The 18,378-nt window shown below is 34.5% G+C and overlaps 1 protein-coding gene across 5 annotated transcripts in view; it reads left to right on the forward strand.

Moving 5' to 3' along the window:
• bsk (basket) overlaps positions 1 to 18,378 on the forward strand; it is a 100,837-nt gene that overhangs the window by 60,927 nt on the left and 21,532 nt on the right. For all 5 annotated transcript variants that reach the window (XM_053754498.2, XM_053754500.2, XM_053754499.2 and 2 more), the window contains one exon: positions 9,689 to 9,745. The gene's annotated coding sequence lies outside the window, so the exon portion shown is untranslated. The remainder of the gene's footprint in view (positions 1 to 9,688; positions 9,746 to 18,378) is intronic.

Consider the following 18,378-nt stretch of genomic DNA (forward strand, 5'->3'; position numbering starts at 1 on the left):
AAAACGGAGACGATTTATAAATTGCAAGACGCGTCTCGCAATATCGAAGTGATATCCAAGTTTCCCCGAAATACTTGTTTGTAAAATAATAATAATAGAGATATTTACTTTCGCATTTCAGATCCATTCCTGATCTCGCTAATGAGGAAATAGAATCTTCTCGGTACTCGTTCTGTAAATAGAATTTATTTTATGCTAGGTATCTTTCCATAAGTTACAGAACTAGATTTATACATTAGAAAAATACAAATAACAACAATTTGTTGAATAATAAATTCTTACAACCTTCCTGGAGAATCAAACTAGGCCGGAGATAATTTTGTAGTTAATTTAATGCGAATTTTTACATACGAGTGAAACCACTCGTATGTGAAAAAAATATATGTAAAATTTGTATTGCTGTTTCATTCGATTGAATGAGTGAAATTAGTATTTTTATTGATACAATTCCCGTACAGTTTTATATACGAAGTCATTTTTAGATTACCGTACTCCAAAAGGAAAATGAGAACCCACAGAACTGTCAATAGTCGAGTTTTCGCAGAAACGCGTAAAAATTAATTGAAATGCATTGCTACATATCCAAATCTACTCTTTTTAACCGATTTTAAACATTGACATGAAATATAATGTGATCATATATGAAATCTACACAAACCCATGTGGAGAGAAATTCAGAAAATACCCGTGATAAATTTACCTTGTCCATGCGTACTCTGCTTTAGAAGTATACTTACGCAGATGCAACGGAACGGCATAATCACAATGCAAGTGCCCTGCAACAGGGCTCGTGTAACAGCTGGATGTTGTCTGAAATGTGCATTTGCAGGCATGTGTGACGTCGCTGCTTGTGGGATGTTGAAATTGTTTTCATAACATACTGATTCTAAAACGTGGGGTGTTATACAAGGTACTGAATATGCGACCTTTTTAAAACATTTAATTTACTTTTTACTTATTTATTTGCCCTTGATTATGTTAATTTTAGAAATTGTTGACTATATAGTCACTCACATGTATGTAACATGTGAGTGACTATATATAATATTATAGCAAAACATAGCGCACTTAACCAAGTGGGGGCATGGCACAGGGCATTACATCTGTATACACAATGGTACCTGTTTGACAAATGAATTATGGGTTGATTGATTGATAAATATTTTCTGATAAATATTTTCCTGTCTGTCTGATAAATATTTCACTGTCAACGACTGTGGCGGAGCTACGTGTTCGTAGTGGGATCCCTTTTTTTTTGTATATTTTTTTTTATCCTAATTTAATTTGGCATTTAGGCATTATATTTGGCATTTAGGCAAACCAGTTAGGCATATATATTTTTGACATAATAATATTTTGACATACTTGTTTTTTGGCATACCTTTTCAATGAGCATAATTATAGTTTAGGCTAATGTATTTTACCATATTTTTGATTTGCATAAAGCTATAGTGTAGCAGTAGGTTAGGGTGCGGTGTGATGGCCCTTGGGCCACCCATAAGCCGCCAATATGCTTTAGATTATTTCGATATTATGCTTAAAAAATGATATGTTTATGGTAGGTATGCGTAAAAATATTGTGCCTAAAACATTATGCCAAATTAATATTGTGCGTAACTATTATTATGATAAATAAAAGTATGCCATGTTAAATTATGACATAAAATTATATGCATAAACATAAAGGGAACCGTCAGTAGACACATGACTCCACCTCGGTTGGAATTTCAAGATAAAACGTCATTAATTAATTTGTCTTACCTTTTTCCATTAATCTGGGGTCAGCGCAGGGTGTCTTCTACCTCCACAGTGTTGTCATGTTAACGTCCACTTAAGTCCCTAACACACCATTTCGTGACCGTATTAACTGCTGACGAGTTTCCTCATCGGGAGCCGATCATTGCTGCACCATCAGATCATACATATCATTACCATCCAAACTAAAGATGTGTTCCAAATTTCAAATCGGAAATTTGAAATCGGCGCTGGAATGTGGACCACATTTAACTCTGACACATTAATATGTAAATAGAAACTCAGTAGGATAGATAAACATAAAATGTAATGTCATAATGACACTGCAAGTGCCAGTGCAACGGGGCTCGCGTCTGCCTGCAGCTGAATGCGGTCTGAATGCAACGTACACTTGCAGGCTGCGTATATTGCAATTGCTTTGTACACTCGGAAGCCTCACACTCGAGTTTGCCTTATGGTTTTATTCGTTTGCAAGATATTTATTGTACAAAGAACATTTTCTTACGAGTATTACACGAATATGGAAAAATGACAATAAACGTTGCACGTGGTATGATCGGGTTTCTACTAGATTAATGAAAGTTTTAAGCTCTGGATATGTTACGTCACGTAATGCTTTTGTTACGTGACGTCACATGACGATTTCCATCGTCTTTTGTAAACATACATCGGGATTAATTGGTGTTATTGTGTCTATTATAAGTTGTATTTTGTTTTAAAATATCCATCGGATTTTCACGATATTCTTGTTATTTAAATAATGCATTACGACATCACATCTAAGATTCACTTTCATAAAAGTGGAGAATCTTCTGAACGCAACACGGAAAGTTAACCTGATTTAAGCCACTAAACCTGAACATGATAGGGAGATGGGAAAATTTCCAATATTTCCAGCGTGTAGTTTTAGCGAAGGACTATTTTCCAATCTAGCGAGCAAATCGACGCCGCGGGCGGACGCTCGACTGAGACACGTTAACTTTGAATATATAATGGTATTGGTTTGTCGAGGATTTTCGCGCCTTTTTTCGTCATAGTAGTTTTTCTCGTCCCTGAAAAAAATGATATTTTCCTTTGTAATCTTGCTATGTATACAAATATTATGAGAGTAAACCTAAACTTTAAGTTTAGGACCTTGCTTTCCGTTTTGGTTTTTTGGGGAAACAAATCTTTAAAGTATCTAGATATGTCGATAGGTAAAAGTCATCACAGGTACATTAGACGACTTGAATAAAATATGACACTGGTATATATAGCTTTATAACAAAAAATTTACACAAAGAAACTAATTCACGTGTCTGAAGGACCCTTACAATTTCTGCAACGAGCATTTTCTTTCTTTTGAGCTCTCTAAAGCGCAATTTCCAACTTGCTCGACAAGTTTCTCTGAAAGCCAATAAGAACAAATTTCAAGCCCGACCAAACAACAACATATTGATTTTATCTAAAGTTTCACGATTGTAAAGTCAAAGTTAGACGCATGTCGGCTGCTCTTTTCGAAATTGAAAGGCTAAGGCTATTATATGTTTTGGACATATACTGAGGGCAACATCGACTCAATCTGTGGATCAGTTCCTGTCTGTATGTTACGGCTAAATCCGAAAGGCCCCCCTTGGCCTAGCCGGAATCATAACGGCCTGAACTGAGACCAGAAGCACCTAGCCGCTCTTAGCGGTGTAGCGGTAACATTTTTTTTGTATTATAGGCTATAGTGTCCTACATACTCGTATCTATCTATCCTAGGATATCCTATAGCTAGATGTGTCGACGATGTAAAGGAAATTGCTGGTAAAAACTGGATAAGGATGGCCCAGGATATGGTTGCCGTAGGCGGAAGGAGGTCACGGAAAGCTGCAGATGATGACAGCTCTATTTTTGCCATTTATCCCTACTGCCATTTAATATTTTAGTTTAGTTCGCCTTTTAATTTATCTTTTCGCCTCACAGTGCAAAACCTAAAAGCAGATAGTAATTTTCGTTTCCGATAACAATACCTAAGATTCCATTACAAGTAAATAATACGTTTATTTTTATAATAGCTGAAGGACATTATTCGGACTTCGCAATCCTTTTATGTGATGCAATCGGGTGGAAAGAAAAAAATATTTTTAGCTATGAAAAACATCCAGGAACAACTTGTAAAAATCTTTCACTTGACCCGGAAAAATCCTTTTTGAAATAGAAATGTGTTGACCTTTTAAACACTACAGGTGATTACTTGTATTTTTTTATGTATTACGTCAATAATAATGGCCGTACATATGAATAATACTATACTTTCTCACGTAAGAATGTTAAAACGTTCTTCAGCAGTCGTTTTGTAGTTAAAAGGTAAGTTTCATTAAGAGAATGAGAAGTCATTTTGCACCCGCGCTGGAGTCCATAAAGACAACGCTTGAGATACCTAAATGACTTTATATTTTGTGGTCGCCATAGCCGAAATCGATCGGACAAGTCATCCATAGTAGCAGAAAAACATCACACATCTTCATGAAAAGCGATACAACAACCTGTATGACAGAACCGATTCACTCATGTATGCATCGATACAAGTGATGTCAACGCCCTCGTGAAGGCTCGGCGGCTGTTAGCTACGAACCGGTGGAAACTAGATCATGAACTAGACTTACACACGGGTATGTCATTAACCCGTGACGTAAAAAGACAGATGTGACATGTCCATAGTTCTCAAACGCGTCTTTTGATTTGAGTGCATCAATTGATTTAAAAAGCCTTGTTTTACTAGATGGATGTTTATCGGTTCAACTGTATACGATTATCTTATTAAATGAAGACATATAATATAGTTATTATTTTTATTTATTTATTCAAGCTTTATTTACCAAGATGTATGATTTACTTAACACTAGAAACATTCTCTACCAGTCAAAATATAAAGATAGCAACATTTTGCCATACCTCCCCCGTTTCCCTCTCCCGCAATTTAATTTCCCATTTTCCCGCGGGCGTCGCTGTTTACTCGCCGCATCGCGGGTGACTGGTTTGAACCGATTTTAACCGGTTCCAACCGCCCCGCCATTTGCGAAGTCGGTAATGTTGTTCCGCGAGCCAATTCGCCAATTATGGCTAACCAAATATTGGTCGGTGATGTCGTTTCAATGCTTTATTCCCTTTTACGAAACAGTTCAATCTATTACTAGTATGCATTAAGTACATTTTAGTGCAATGTCATATTTTCATTAATGATCTTAATTCTTTAAAATTTTAATGAATGGAATACTGTGTCCAATAGAAAAGTGTTAAATTTTCTAATAAAAGAAAAAAAAAAGAAGTGACTCTCATCATTTATCATTCAAAACTCGAATAATTCTTTACTTGCGACCGGGCTCGGCTTTGCGCGAGGTAGGTCTATAAACCTTCGGGAATAAATTGCCTAAATAACAGTGAAAACTCCTTCAAAATCCGTGGTGGTAAAGAAAGCTTAGAAACAGACAGACGCAGAGGGCGGCGGTGTGTGTGACGCTGCTATATATATATATATATATATATATATATATATATATATATATATATATATATCTTTATATATATATATATATATATATATATATATCTTTATATATATATATATATATATATATATATATATATATATATATATATATCTTTATATATATATATATATATATATATATATATAAAGATATATATATATATATATATATATATATATATAAAGATATATATATATATATATATATATATATATATATATATATATATATATATATATATATATATATATTATATATATATATATATATATTATATATATATATATATATATTATATATATATATATATATATTATATATATATATATATATATATTATATATATATTATATATATATATATATATTATATATATATATATATATATATATATATATATATATATATATATATATATATATATATATATATATATATATAAAGATATATGATATAAAGTAAGACACTGAATGACTGATTAACATATTAACGCACAGCCCCAACCGCTGGGTCCTATTAACTTCAAATTTAGCACGAACCTACGTTCTTTTTTTTTCAAAACTCATCCTCCTAAGGGGGTGAAAAGGGGTTCAAAGTTTGTAGAGTATAAAATATTTCACTGAAGGGAAAATCACGCGTGCGACGCCGCGGGCAAAAATATAATATAACATATAACAGCTGAAAACTGTTCCAATTACAAGCTAGATAGAATCTCTCAAATTAATACATATTATTCGGAACTTTGATTTCCCAGTATAAATTACGCCCACGCCCAATATTTAATAGTTCCAAGCTTTTCCCAGATTCGAATATAGAATTAATGGTCTCACGTCACGCGAGCTTTCTGTATGGAGCTTTCAAAAGTTCCAACTTTGTTAATAAGTTGTTGGAAGTTCTCAAATTGTTATTACGATTCGTTTAAGTTTTTCAGAAAAATATTTGTTTATAGAATTTAAGTCAAAAGATCTAAGGAGATTAAAATGTTTAGAACTATCTTAACGCTTGTTTTCAATTAAATTTCGTCTCCGTTCACCATTAGTCCTAAAGTAAATCCCAATGCACGTCCACAAATAAAATACGTCGAAGAAAATAACGGTAGTGCACTGTAATACCTATTTATATATACCTATTTATGTCTGAATTATACTTTTATTTCGACGAATAAGGTTTTTAATTATGAAGTCATGGGAATCGAGTGTGTCATGCTCACTCAAATGGTCAATCTGGTAGTGGCGTCGTGGGCCGGGTCGTGAGGTTCCCTCTATTATGGTTGAGCTATGCGATGGCTGTCCCATGCGTCAACTCGTGAACGGGTGCTGCCAGAGGGAACTGGTCATCTCGTTTCTCATATATTTTCATGTAAGTTAATTGTGCTTCACATCGATATATATATACCTTTTGACTATGTACATTATGTACTTTTATATATTATTAGAAAAAAAAACATTGTAAGAAACAATAATGGTAAGCCGATCTGGCATGATAGGGACCAACACTGTTCAAATGAGTTTCTTTCGGCATTTCTTCTCAGCAGTGGTCGTTCCGAAATGCCAGTAGTTTGTAGCTTGTGAGAAATAACTATAAATATAAAAATTGACGAGAAAAAGTGCCTGTGAAGGTCTAATTTCTGAATAAATGATTTGAATTTGAATTTACTCATAAAAACCTAATAAATCCCGCTTGTTAATAAGAAACAATACAAAATATAAAAACCCAATGTGATTCGCAGAAATTGTTCACAGGAGATATGAGCCGCTATGCCCGTCCAATAATACAACGCCGATGAATCGCGTCTTCGAGGAGCTATCCTGAATCGCGGATTAGAGGCACTAGGTCAGGACGGCTGTATCGATTTGTGACCCGGCCATTCACCGAACCTCGTAGGTGGAACTATTAATAGTATTAGTTCCACCACAAATAGTAGTGTTGTTGTCAAGGGTAATATGCGTGTCAATGATCTGACAGGGATGCTGACGACCGCGAAAAATTTTAGAGCAGGTTAGAAAGGATTTTTGCTAAAGATTTTTTCCTGAATTTTAAGATGATTTCGCTCGACATAGTAAAAAATAACATATAGCATAATACATAATTTCATTTCTTAATTACTTACAATACTATGGTTTGATAATATTTTTAACACCTATAGGTAATAATAAGGTCGCAAGCCACATTACTCCATACGGACTGCAGCGATGCATATCTCAAGGAAATGGTAAGGAACTGGCGTGATAGTCTATGTCACGTAGTATAGACAGGTGTGTGCCCTGCGAATACGCGGAGGATACTATTTGTTATTTCTCGAATTTCAAACTGTAATTCGATCGAATTTCAAATTTTAATAAACCTTAAAAAAAATCTTCAAAATTTAATCGTTTGTTTTTTTCGGGCGTCACAGCCGTGGCAATTGAAAACTAAGATGAGAAAGTGATGAAGTAATATCACATTTTATGACCCAACTTTGGGGGCAATCACCATTGCTTCCGTTCGTCTCGGCATCGTCTTATAATTTATTACAAATCATTTTACCATTCTTTCAGTGCGATTACGTAACAAAAAGCCTATTTGAATATTTACGGCATTTGTTTCATATTTGAAGCCCGTCTCTAATTAGATCCAATCAACGGTATTCGTTTCATTCGACGAGGAAAAGTGCTCCCTCATTTGTGAAGCGATAGTCGACTGTTAACTAGGTTTTTAAGTGGGTAGAATAATGAATAAATTACTTATTATTATTTGTCAGCGAATTTGCAAAAAAACCTTTTTGAATTTTATACAATATGTAATAAGTAATTTTGAGTAAGGTAAATGAGAACATAACACATATTGACATTTAACCCGCGCAGAACCCTGTTGCGAACATACGAAAATAATGAAAAAAATCGTTATGAAAGGGTATTCTGCCCCGCTATCGGCCGTCAAACGTCCTCCCCCCTCGCTCCCGTGCAAATTATCATAATGGGCTCAATAAGAACTTTACGAGGGCAGCACGAGCCGGTTTTACTGCCATCCTGCCATGGCAAAGATCCGGCCAAATGTGGACATTTTCAAAACGCCCAGACGAATTTAAATGGTACTGAAATTGGACTATATCAAAAGGGCCAGTTTAGGTTTACCTGCCAGCCGAATATCATCACAAATCGCCCTCCGAGGATGCCTGCAATCTTCTACAGCTGTATTTTCTGGATATTCTAAAGATAACCACTGAAGGCAAATGATTATATAGAATTTTCAGCTGTTTTTAGCTGCGTTTGATATTTTTCTCAAACTACATTTGTTTTAAGCTTATTGCATTACATAAACACTCATATTAAGCAAAAAGAAAAAAAATATTTCATCCTATGCTTGGATGAAATAAATTTTTTCCACCTAATTTTAGAATTTTAGAAGGTACTGAGTTAACTGAGCCGTTATTAACTTTTTAAAATTTAAATCGATACGTTGTGAATTGAATTCAGTACTTTATAACTCTTAATAAAGCGTTAATCTGGGGGCACGTCGAGCAAAAAAAAATAAAGGCACGGCCGTACCATCCTTTTCTCGAAGCAATTCAGGCCAATTTCGAACCCAAATAACATTTCTAACAGATAAATTTTTTACTGCATATTTTTTATGTATCTTTACCTATTACCTCCAGTGGTTGACTGGTTTCAACGCAGATAGTTACGTTATTAGTTTTTCATCTTATCGGACAGACAAAACACATATTTAAATTGGCTATAGATATGTCTCGTATCTCGAAATGGTTAACGTTTCAAAAAGATGGAGTCATTGACGCCGTGGGTGGCCGCCATTTGTAGGTCCACGAAAAGCATCACTTAAATTGATTTGTCCTTGTTTTGATCATGATTTCTAAACCCATAACTATGTCAAGAATCTCTACTGCCCTATCATTATAATATATCTACTATTATTATCATCATACAAAGGGGTCCGTTGTGGTCGCACGTCGAAACTTTGGCTCTTTTGTAAAGTTCCAGGTGTAAAACTCCTATTTTGAAACTTGTATTTTTGACTTCAGCGAAGCGACTCCCGCCCACCGCTCAACCCACGCCGGAGTGACCCAAAGCCAGTTTATATCAACAGTGTTTACCTGACTAACAATTATTTAACTCTGCGTGGGTGGGTGCCTTTCCCTCTGATGTGTCACTATTAATATTTTATTTATACAAATACTGACAACCCCTGACTCTGGGGAATATTTGCCATTTTCCCTCTTTGTTGATTCAAATATGTATTCAGTAATAAAAATAACTTCATTTTCTTATAACGCTTTTCTATTCATTGACATCGTTTTAACATCTAGATTAAATCCAAATCGTAATCTCTTGTTCGCCAAAGTGTTGGCATTACTTTCTATTCAGCTGCTATTCAGCTTATTTATAAGTAACAAGATTTAATTCATTTTTTTATTGTTACAGATGACTTTCATTCGTCAATCAAAGTTGGGAACACAAAATGAAAAGAAGTAATTTATGGTAAGTATTTTGTATTTTAGATAACTTCTACTACTGTAATAATATTCGAGATGATTTATCGAATGGGATGTGAAATGAAATCTACATTTGTTGAGTGTTGGCGATGGCCACACTGACTTAAAACCTCATTAGGTTTTGTGGTTTTTTTAAAGAAAAAAAACTGTATTGACTGTGTCATTCAAAATATAAATGTTGCAAAAATCTGCTTCATCGTTTAACTCACACAATTATATCATTTGAAATATAATTTAAACTTGTTTAATTTAAATGTTCCGTGATTACCGAACAAAGTGTTGTAAAAGGTAAGCGAATGCCGCTAAAATTGGTTGTTTTTCTCCCATATTTATTTGGGACTTAATCAGATTACAGTAGCCTTAAGGTTTTTTAAATGGTTACAAAACGTTTCCGAATAAAATATGAAAATATCCCCCACAATGTAAGACATAAAAAGCTCGGATTGTAAATATTAATTAAATCTTTTTCAATGAATGTTTAGACCAATTCTTTTGTATATTTCGTTCAGAAGTAGTGTAAAATAAAATAAAAATATCAGAGGCCTTTTTATCTCAAAATATTATGAGAAAGAAAGTGGTGGTGAATATCCCCCTCATCTGAACGTTTTCTCGGTTAATTCTTCAGCCGCTGAGCGTCGGCGCCCAAGGTGGTAAAACTTTCTGTAGTGGTAAAACTTTCTATGTTACTAAATTTCAGTAATTTTGACTCGTAACAGAGACCACTGTCTATGTTACATATATATCTTGACAACTTTATAAATCTGTATGATTTCTATTCATTTTAGACTATACAATGCAATACTATGTAAAAAAAATGTGCTTGTTTTTATCAGATTACGGCAAAGCGAAAAAGAGGGATATGATTTTTTCCGTCAATGTTGAACTCCAATGTACTAATCTTTTTCTCTACACATTTAGCTTCGAGGCGGGTTTGAAATAAATTGGACAACATTTTCATTCAGAAATTTTTAACTAAAATGGTTCTAAATGGAACTCGTGAATGGGAATGTTCTGAAAAAGCCGGCATTTTTTATATTTGCTAGTCGCTTCAGGCTTTTTCTTATTTCAAGTAGTGTTCCAATTAAAAGTAATGGTTGATGTAAACCATCTAGCAAAGATATTTAAATCGATTCGCGTTGAATTGTATCTATAAATATGCTTGTTTTTCCTTGATATCTCCGCATCGCCATCGCTAACCACTCATGTACTCCCCTCTGAGCGATATCCCAATTACCTCTGCCAAAGAGCGGTGGATTACAGGTTGCCATACTGTCAATGGCGTAACCAATACCCCACTCGTCTGCCACAGCCTCGCGTATCGTGGACGCAGTTACTTCTTCTTTGTTTTTGCTTCACTGTTAATTGTAGAAATTAATGCAATTGAAAAATAAATCAGGCTCGTGTTTGATTGAAGAGGCAAATAAATTTGGACTAATAGCCCGGTCGGCTCAGCGGACGATGCTCATATGAGCATTGGAGATATCTCCAGTCAACGAGTTTGCCTAAAACCACTCACTCGATAAAAAGCAATTCATTTGTTCATGTGCGTATTCTGATTTATTTTATTTGAAATTGGCGATAGGTATGGTAATGACATAACCCAAAAATACACGTAAGTAGCTATTTTTGGTTTGTCATGTGTTTGTTTGATGTTTTCTTTTTTTTTTCGATTATATAACCCTCCTTGGGGAAGCTATTGTTGCCCCTCCAGCTGCCCTGTGTGTCTCTGAGTCGCCTCGTACGACATCCATGGGAGGATATGGAGTGGTCCTATTCTAGGGCGGAACCACACGCCACAAGTGTTCCTCCAACTTTGACATTCCTAATTAAGTTACAAAATCAATAAACTATAGTTAGTTTTTAAGTTATTATATCTGGTTTGTGTGTGTAGTTTATTTATAACAACTCAAACTATAGGTGGACATTGTCTAAATGGGTTTCTCTGGCAATATTGCGAAAACACCTTCCCTTTTAATACGTCACCTGCTTAAATTACTTTTTCTAGTTGTAATTATAATTTCATTCCATGCGTATAATATGTTTAACAAGTGTTAGTAGTAGATAGTAATTTTTTTTAGAGATACAATGTTTTTTTTACACTAAACATCCAAAGCAATGGAATTTTCAGATAGTAATCTGTTTTTTTTTTTACACTAAATGTCAATTAAATTTAATGTTCTCGTTAACAGTACTCAGTACAGCTTTGTGTATGTGTGACAATTTGTGCTTGCATGTACGTACAGTCAACAGCATATCGACCTACACAAATTCATTGCAAATTCGTCGCTATTACCGCGCTGCCATAGAGGTTCATACAGGATAACTTGGTGTGCTGTTGACTGTACTTAGCGGTCGCCGGACGCTGCATCGACCCGCGTATTAGCATTCACAGCTCAGACTGACAGACAGATCTGCAACAACAATTCTATATATGCTCGCTAATCAGACTAATTGTCTAGACTAGCTTTCTGAATCGAAGCGATTTACATATTCCCGGGACAATATTTACTAATATTATAATGCGAGAAGACTTTCTGTCTGTCACTTGGGTCTATCACGCTTTCAGGGCTAAACCGCTGGGGATTTTGATGAAATTTGGAAATGGAATGATTTATTTACGTGAAATATGGTAAAAGATGTAACAGATAATACAACGACCAACATGTTTCGCCATCAAGATGGCATGTAAATTTAATTATTAATGCCTAATTATAACATTTTTCATCTTATTGAGATTTTCTACTAACATATATATAAAATAAAAAATATATATATTAGGACAAATCACACAGATTGAGCCCCAAAGTAAGTACGAGACTTGTGTCATGGGATACTAACTCAACGATACTATATTTTATAACAAATACATATATAGATAAACATCCAAGACCCGGGCCAATCAGAAAAAGATCATTTTCCGTCATGACCGACCGGGAATCGAACCCGGGACCTCTCGGTTCAGTAGCAAGAACCTTACCACTGCGCCACCGAGATCGTCAAACATACATGTATATTGGAATACATATGGATAGATAGGCTACCACGGGCGCATTAAAATTTCTCCATGTACTTATTTCACAAAAGCAGTGTTTTATAACAAAATAAAAAATAATGCTCAATAAATATTACATTATTGTGGATTTATTTGAAGCGGTGGTGGTGTAATGGTTAAGACGCCCGTCTGTGGATCGAAAGGTCCCAGGTTCGAATCCTACTCGTGCCACATAAGTTTATATACTAATATGGCTCATGTATAGTAGTTTTCATCGAAAAATCTAAACCTGCACACTTGTTGATTATTAACTTGTATGTGAAATGGAGAAGGCAATGGCAAACCACTCCATTAATAATGCCAAAAAAGTTGTTGTGTGTGTTTCATTCCACGTAATGACCACGACCCTCAGCCATGAGGATTACGACTATGAAGAAGGAGATTTATTTAATCTGCATTAACGCACATTATTATTATATTTACAGCTAAAAAAAATATGTAACTATTGTTTGTATTCTTGCCTGATGAGAAAAATATATTATATAATTGGACCTTTTATTACACTCGAATAGATCTATCAGGAAACCAAGATCATTTGGTAGAAAAAAGTCTTAACCATGTCGTCCAGTATCACTCATTGTAACCATAATACTCCTTCTCGGCAGTCGTGTAAAAGTCACCTACGACAAAAGCTAAAGCGGCCGATTAAACTGAGCTACCGCGAAATTTTGCGACAATAAAACTATGTGTTTTACGGCTTAGCTTGGATAAAAATCGGCTAATCTCCTCGGCTTTTTCTCATGAAGCTCTATCGGTTTACACTGCACTATAAAACATTTTTACGACGTGTTGCTATTCACTATAAAATAATACTTAACACGCGATTTTAAAATAGCCCAGTTTATAGACGGAATTTTTGAAAAAGTCTTAACCTGATGTTATGTTGTTGTAAAATTACAAATCCTGCTAATATTAGAAATACCAAAGTTTGTGACGATGTATGTATGTATATTTGTTACTATTTCACGCAAAATCTACTGGACGGATTTGCATGAAATTTGGTACACGTTTAGAATATAACCTGGAACAACACATAGGGTACTTTTTATCCCGAAATTCCCACTGGAGCGAAGCCCCGGGGCGCTACTAGTTAATTATATGTTAAAGTAAATTGAAGATAATATTTAAAGGAATAATGCAATTTTATTTATTTGTATAACAGGTTCGTAAGCTTGTCCCTTATGCACATACCTACTGTCCAAGTTAGAATCGTTAATCTGTTGATATGTACCTATACCCTATTCATCTTGGACTGAGACAAAAGGTAAACAAACCTTGAACAAAAAAAAAACATTATTTCTCGTTATTCCTTTGTTAATTTTGTTCTTACTTTCTGTTAATGTTAATTTTTTTTGCTGTTGTTGTTTTATGGAGTCATGTCGCTTACTTAAATGTTTCTCTCTTCTGCTTACTTAAATGTGTCTCGTTTCTATTTTCTTTACTTTTTGTCTTAATCCAAGATGAATAAGGTATAGCTATACTTATGTTATACAGTCCGCTTGAGTGTCGATAGTATTTTATAAACAATCATTGTGATTGCACGTAATTTTTACTTAAAATAATCCCCACAACGAAGAGTCAACCTTATCAACATCAACACCTACCATTTATCTAATTTAAATGCAGCCATTTTATTTATGTACCAAATTTTGTGAAAGTGATTTCTTAGATAGCATATGATACCACATCAAGCTACCCAAATTCATTACAAATTCACCCTTGTTACCGCGGCATAAAGACCCCAGCAGGTTACATTGACATGAGGTTGACTGTACAAACAACACGAGACTGTACTGCCAGCTGCAAGCTGCCAGTCTTGAGATTTAAACGCCAAGCCGATTACAATCTTGATATCACCCAGCTGGAATCTCAAGTGACAAGTCTAAATTACCTTAGTTAGAAGCCTTTACACGTACATATCAAGTTGTTCATTAATGATATAATAATTTCAAGTTTAATACGTAAATTATGTAACAATAGTATTTTTGAAGTGAAAACTTCTTTAGCGGTGTTATGCACTTTTTGTGATGGGTAAAAAATGTTGAACCCGCGTCAGGACATGTGACTGATGGAAAATTCGTAAGTCGTCAAAAATTCACAACGTTAATATTCAAGTTTTCACTTCTGCCGGCACTCCCGGAGTGCAACCCGTTTTTTTTAAATTCTGTAATGGTACTATAATTATGTTTAAAATTCATTGATTGATTACTTTAATTCATTCATTTCTTAATTTTTCGAGTGGAAAAGGCAAACAAAATTATATAGTTTTTGAGGCCTATGCAAGTGACAAAAAATACTAAAAATATATAATGAACAATTTAATAACTTTTTGATAGTATATGTACCTACGTGACTTGATAATCTTTTATCGTAGCCGTAGCGATCTCGTAGCTCGTAGACAGCGTAGCACTTGCTACGAGTCATTTCGTGTTCGTAGCTATGTGACGTTTTTCGTCAGAAATTTCACAAAATTTAATTAAGCGTTAAGTTTATAATGCGTTGAATTCACATGAAATTGTTGGCGAAATTCTCGTCATGAAACTATTTTCATGTCACTGATTTATTATTTTGCTGTATGTATTACTAGCAATACTAGTTGCTTTCTGGGTTTTTATTTCAAATATATTCTTTTTAATTACTTTTGTCTATTGAATTACTACATACTTCCTCACAAAATTAACTATTTATATTTTGAAGAAGAAACAAATTACTCGAACATACGTTTGCTGTGTTCACACGTCAAAAATGGCGGGATTTTAAAACGTGTCGATCAGAATTCCATCTGGCTGGAAACTGATGAAAATGGAAACATGCCGCTTTTCTTGTAAATCATGAAAACATTGTCGAAAATAACAAATGGCGGTCTCCAATTTCGTATTCCGGCGTCGCCCGGCTGACGGCCGGCTTCCATTGTGATTGGTTTACGGCCGTGGGTTCGCTCGCGAGGGATAAAATATTGAAATGCGCAATTTATGTTTGATGGCTGCTTTTGTTTCACGTTTGCTTTTCATAATATGTACCTGTATAGCGAAAATAATGTTAATAATAATGGTAGCAAAATTAATAGTAGCCTTTTGTAGAGTTTAAATTTTTCTGTTTAATTATATTATTTTTTTAGTTTTTATTCTGTCTGTCTGTAATCACGGGCGAGATTCTCATGCAAACGAAGTCTATTTCACCAATTTTTTAGAAGGTTTAACACGGTTTCTTGACTTACGAAAAATCACAATCGAAAGAGTTTTGTTCCATGAATCAGTCAATGAAACCTTCGAAAAAAATGTAAGACAATTGATGATATAAACTTCGATTGCGTAAGAATCGGGCCCCAGATCTTTAAAGTTGAATTTCACTTACTTTTGCTGGTCCTACATAGTACATAGACATACCTATTCAAAGTCACTTGGTTTTCTTTTTAAAGAAACTGAAAGTGAGGCTGATATTATGTTATGCTCCTGACAGATCCCAACGAGACTCATCAACGATTTTTTGTCATGTGTTGAGTGCAACAAGATTTATCTGACAACAATAAAAACTTGTATAATTTTTGAAATTATATTATTTGTAAAGGTGGATACGATTTCTCATTTTAGTTTCTATATTTTTGTGCAAGATAATATACAAATATTTCGCCGAAATTCTGAAAGCGTCATAAGCCGGTATTGTAAAATTTGATGGCATTACTGAATCGGGTTTGTCTGGAGATCACCGCAATTCGATTACTGAATCGAATAACTATCCAGTTTGGTTTATTGGCTGAAAGATTTTACTTTTTCTGTTGCTTGTTTTCTCTTCTAAGTAATAAATTCCTATATTTTTAATACCGACCATATGTCGATAACCGTGTGAAGTGCAGAATAAGCAAGCAACAAGAAAAACACACAGACGGGAGAGAGAATTAATGAGAGAGAAGGGCGATAAACATGCCAATATTCCTCTAGATGAAACTAGAATAGGTCCATTCGATACTTCTTGTAAATATACAATAATATATTCAAACTATTTTCTATCATATATTTTCTTCATCCTAGCGATTTATGTGCAATAAAGCACTGGATTATATGGATGTATAAGGAGAATGGGCCATGACCATGATGAGCAGGCGAATCCAATATATTGTTGGCTTTCTAAAGGTCTCACAATTTAAGTACTGTTGTAATTTGTTTTGTTTTTATAACAATTCTCCTCGCTCGATTCTGAAAACTTAGCCTCAACACCAAACATTTTCTTTTACATTTGCAATTACTTACCATCCCGCCCTGATTGCACTCAGTAAAATCGCGCAATGTTACCGAAAGCTTCTAATAATTTGATGTTTTTGCCGAGCCAGCCGTGTGATTGGATCACCCGCCCTTTTTCATAAAGTAACCTTATTTACAGCTGCCGCCATTGAAATACTGAATTTACCTTTAGCACGCCATCGTGCCAACACTTTGTGAGACAGGATTATGAAGCTTTTTTTATGAATTTCAAAATTCAAATCTTATACAGTAACACCTTTTAAAAGTAAACAAATATTTAGAGAAAATAAGTTTATCTGATAAATGCAAACTGTGACATAATAATTATGTGGCAGTTTGTATTTAATCGGTAATTTATAGGTTATCCATATCATCCACATATGGATAACCTATAAATTACCGAGGGTAGTGGTTGCCAATATACTCCGCTTGCTCAGCATAAAGCCACTGCGCGGTGCAGTGCAGCGCTGATAACTCTCGTCTCATTATAGTGAGAGTAATATCAAATTATATTTATTTGTTTGATAATATATAATAGCTGACATAATCTATTACATAATAGCTTACATAATATATTATCAAACAAATAAATATAGCATTACCTACCTTTATGTAAATTGATAGATTCGGTACGCAAGTAAAGAAGAAGCTACTACAATTTCTTCGAGACATTTTTATTAATTTATTAATTTATAAATAAATAAATAAATAGGGACAAATGACACAGATTGAGTTAGCCCCAAAGTAAGTTCGAAACTTGTGTTATGGGATACTAACTCAACGATACTATATTCTATAACATATACATATATAGATAAACATCCAAGACCCAGGTCAATCTGAAAAAGATCATTTTTCATGTTGACCTGACCGGGATTCGAACCCGGGACCTCCACTGTAGCAGTCCGGCATGATGACCATTAAGCCACGGAGGTCGTCATTTATACATGAATTTACAAAATGTGTATACAAAGTCCTAACCCAGTTTTCTCCGCTAAAGTAGTATGTGTGAGTCTGGTGTCAGCTAATGTATATTTGTTGGCTGTGCCTAGGGAAATGAATGCAGGATGCAGCCGAGCCAGGCCGCGTCCTGAATTTTACATCTACCCGCAAATCTGACAAACGCTTGTTAGGGCCGGCTCGTGTTTATAATGAATCTTAATTGCTTTCAGTTTAAATTAGCTGGTGATTACTCTCCCATTTATGTGTATCTTCGCGTGTTAGCTTGCATTCCAAACCTTGAAAAATTCAAAGATTTCTTGCAAACCTTGGAATTTTAGCTTTTTTAAATCTTTTTAGATTTCAACAGCCTGACCTGACCCCATTGGG

The sequence above is a fragment of the Plodia interpunctella genome, chromosome 14 (assembly GCF_027563975.2).
Source record: "Plodia interpunctella isolate USDA-ARS_2022_Savannah chromosome 14, ilPloInte3.2, whole genome shotgun sequence".
Lineage (NCBI taxonomy): Eukaryota > Metazoa > Arthropoda > Insecta > Lepidoptera > Pyralidae > Plodia > Plodia interpunctella.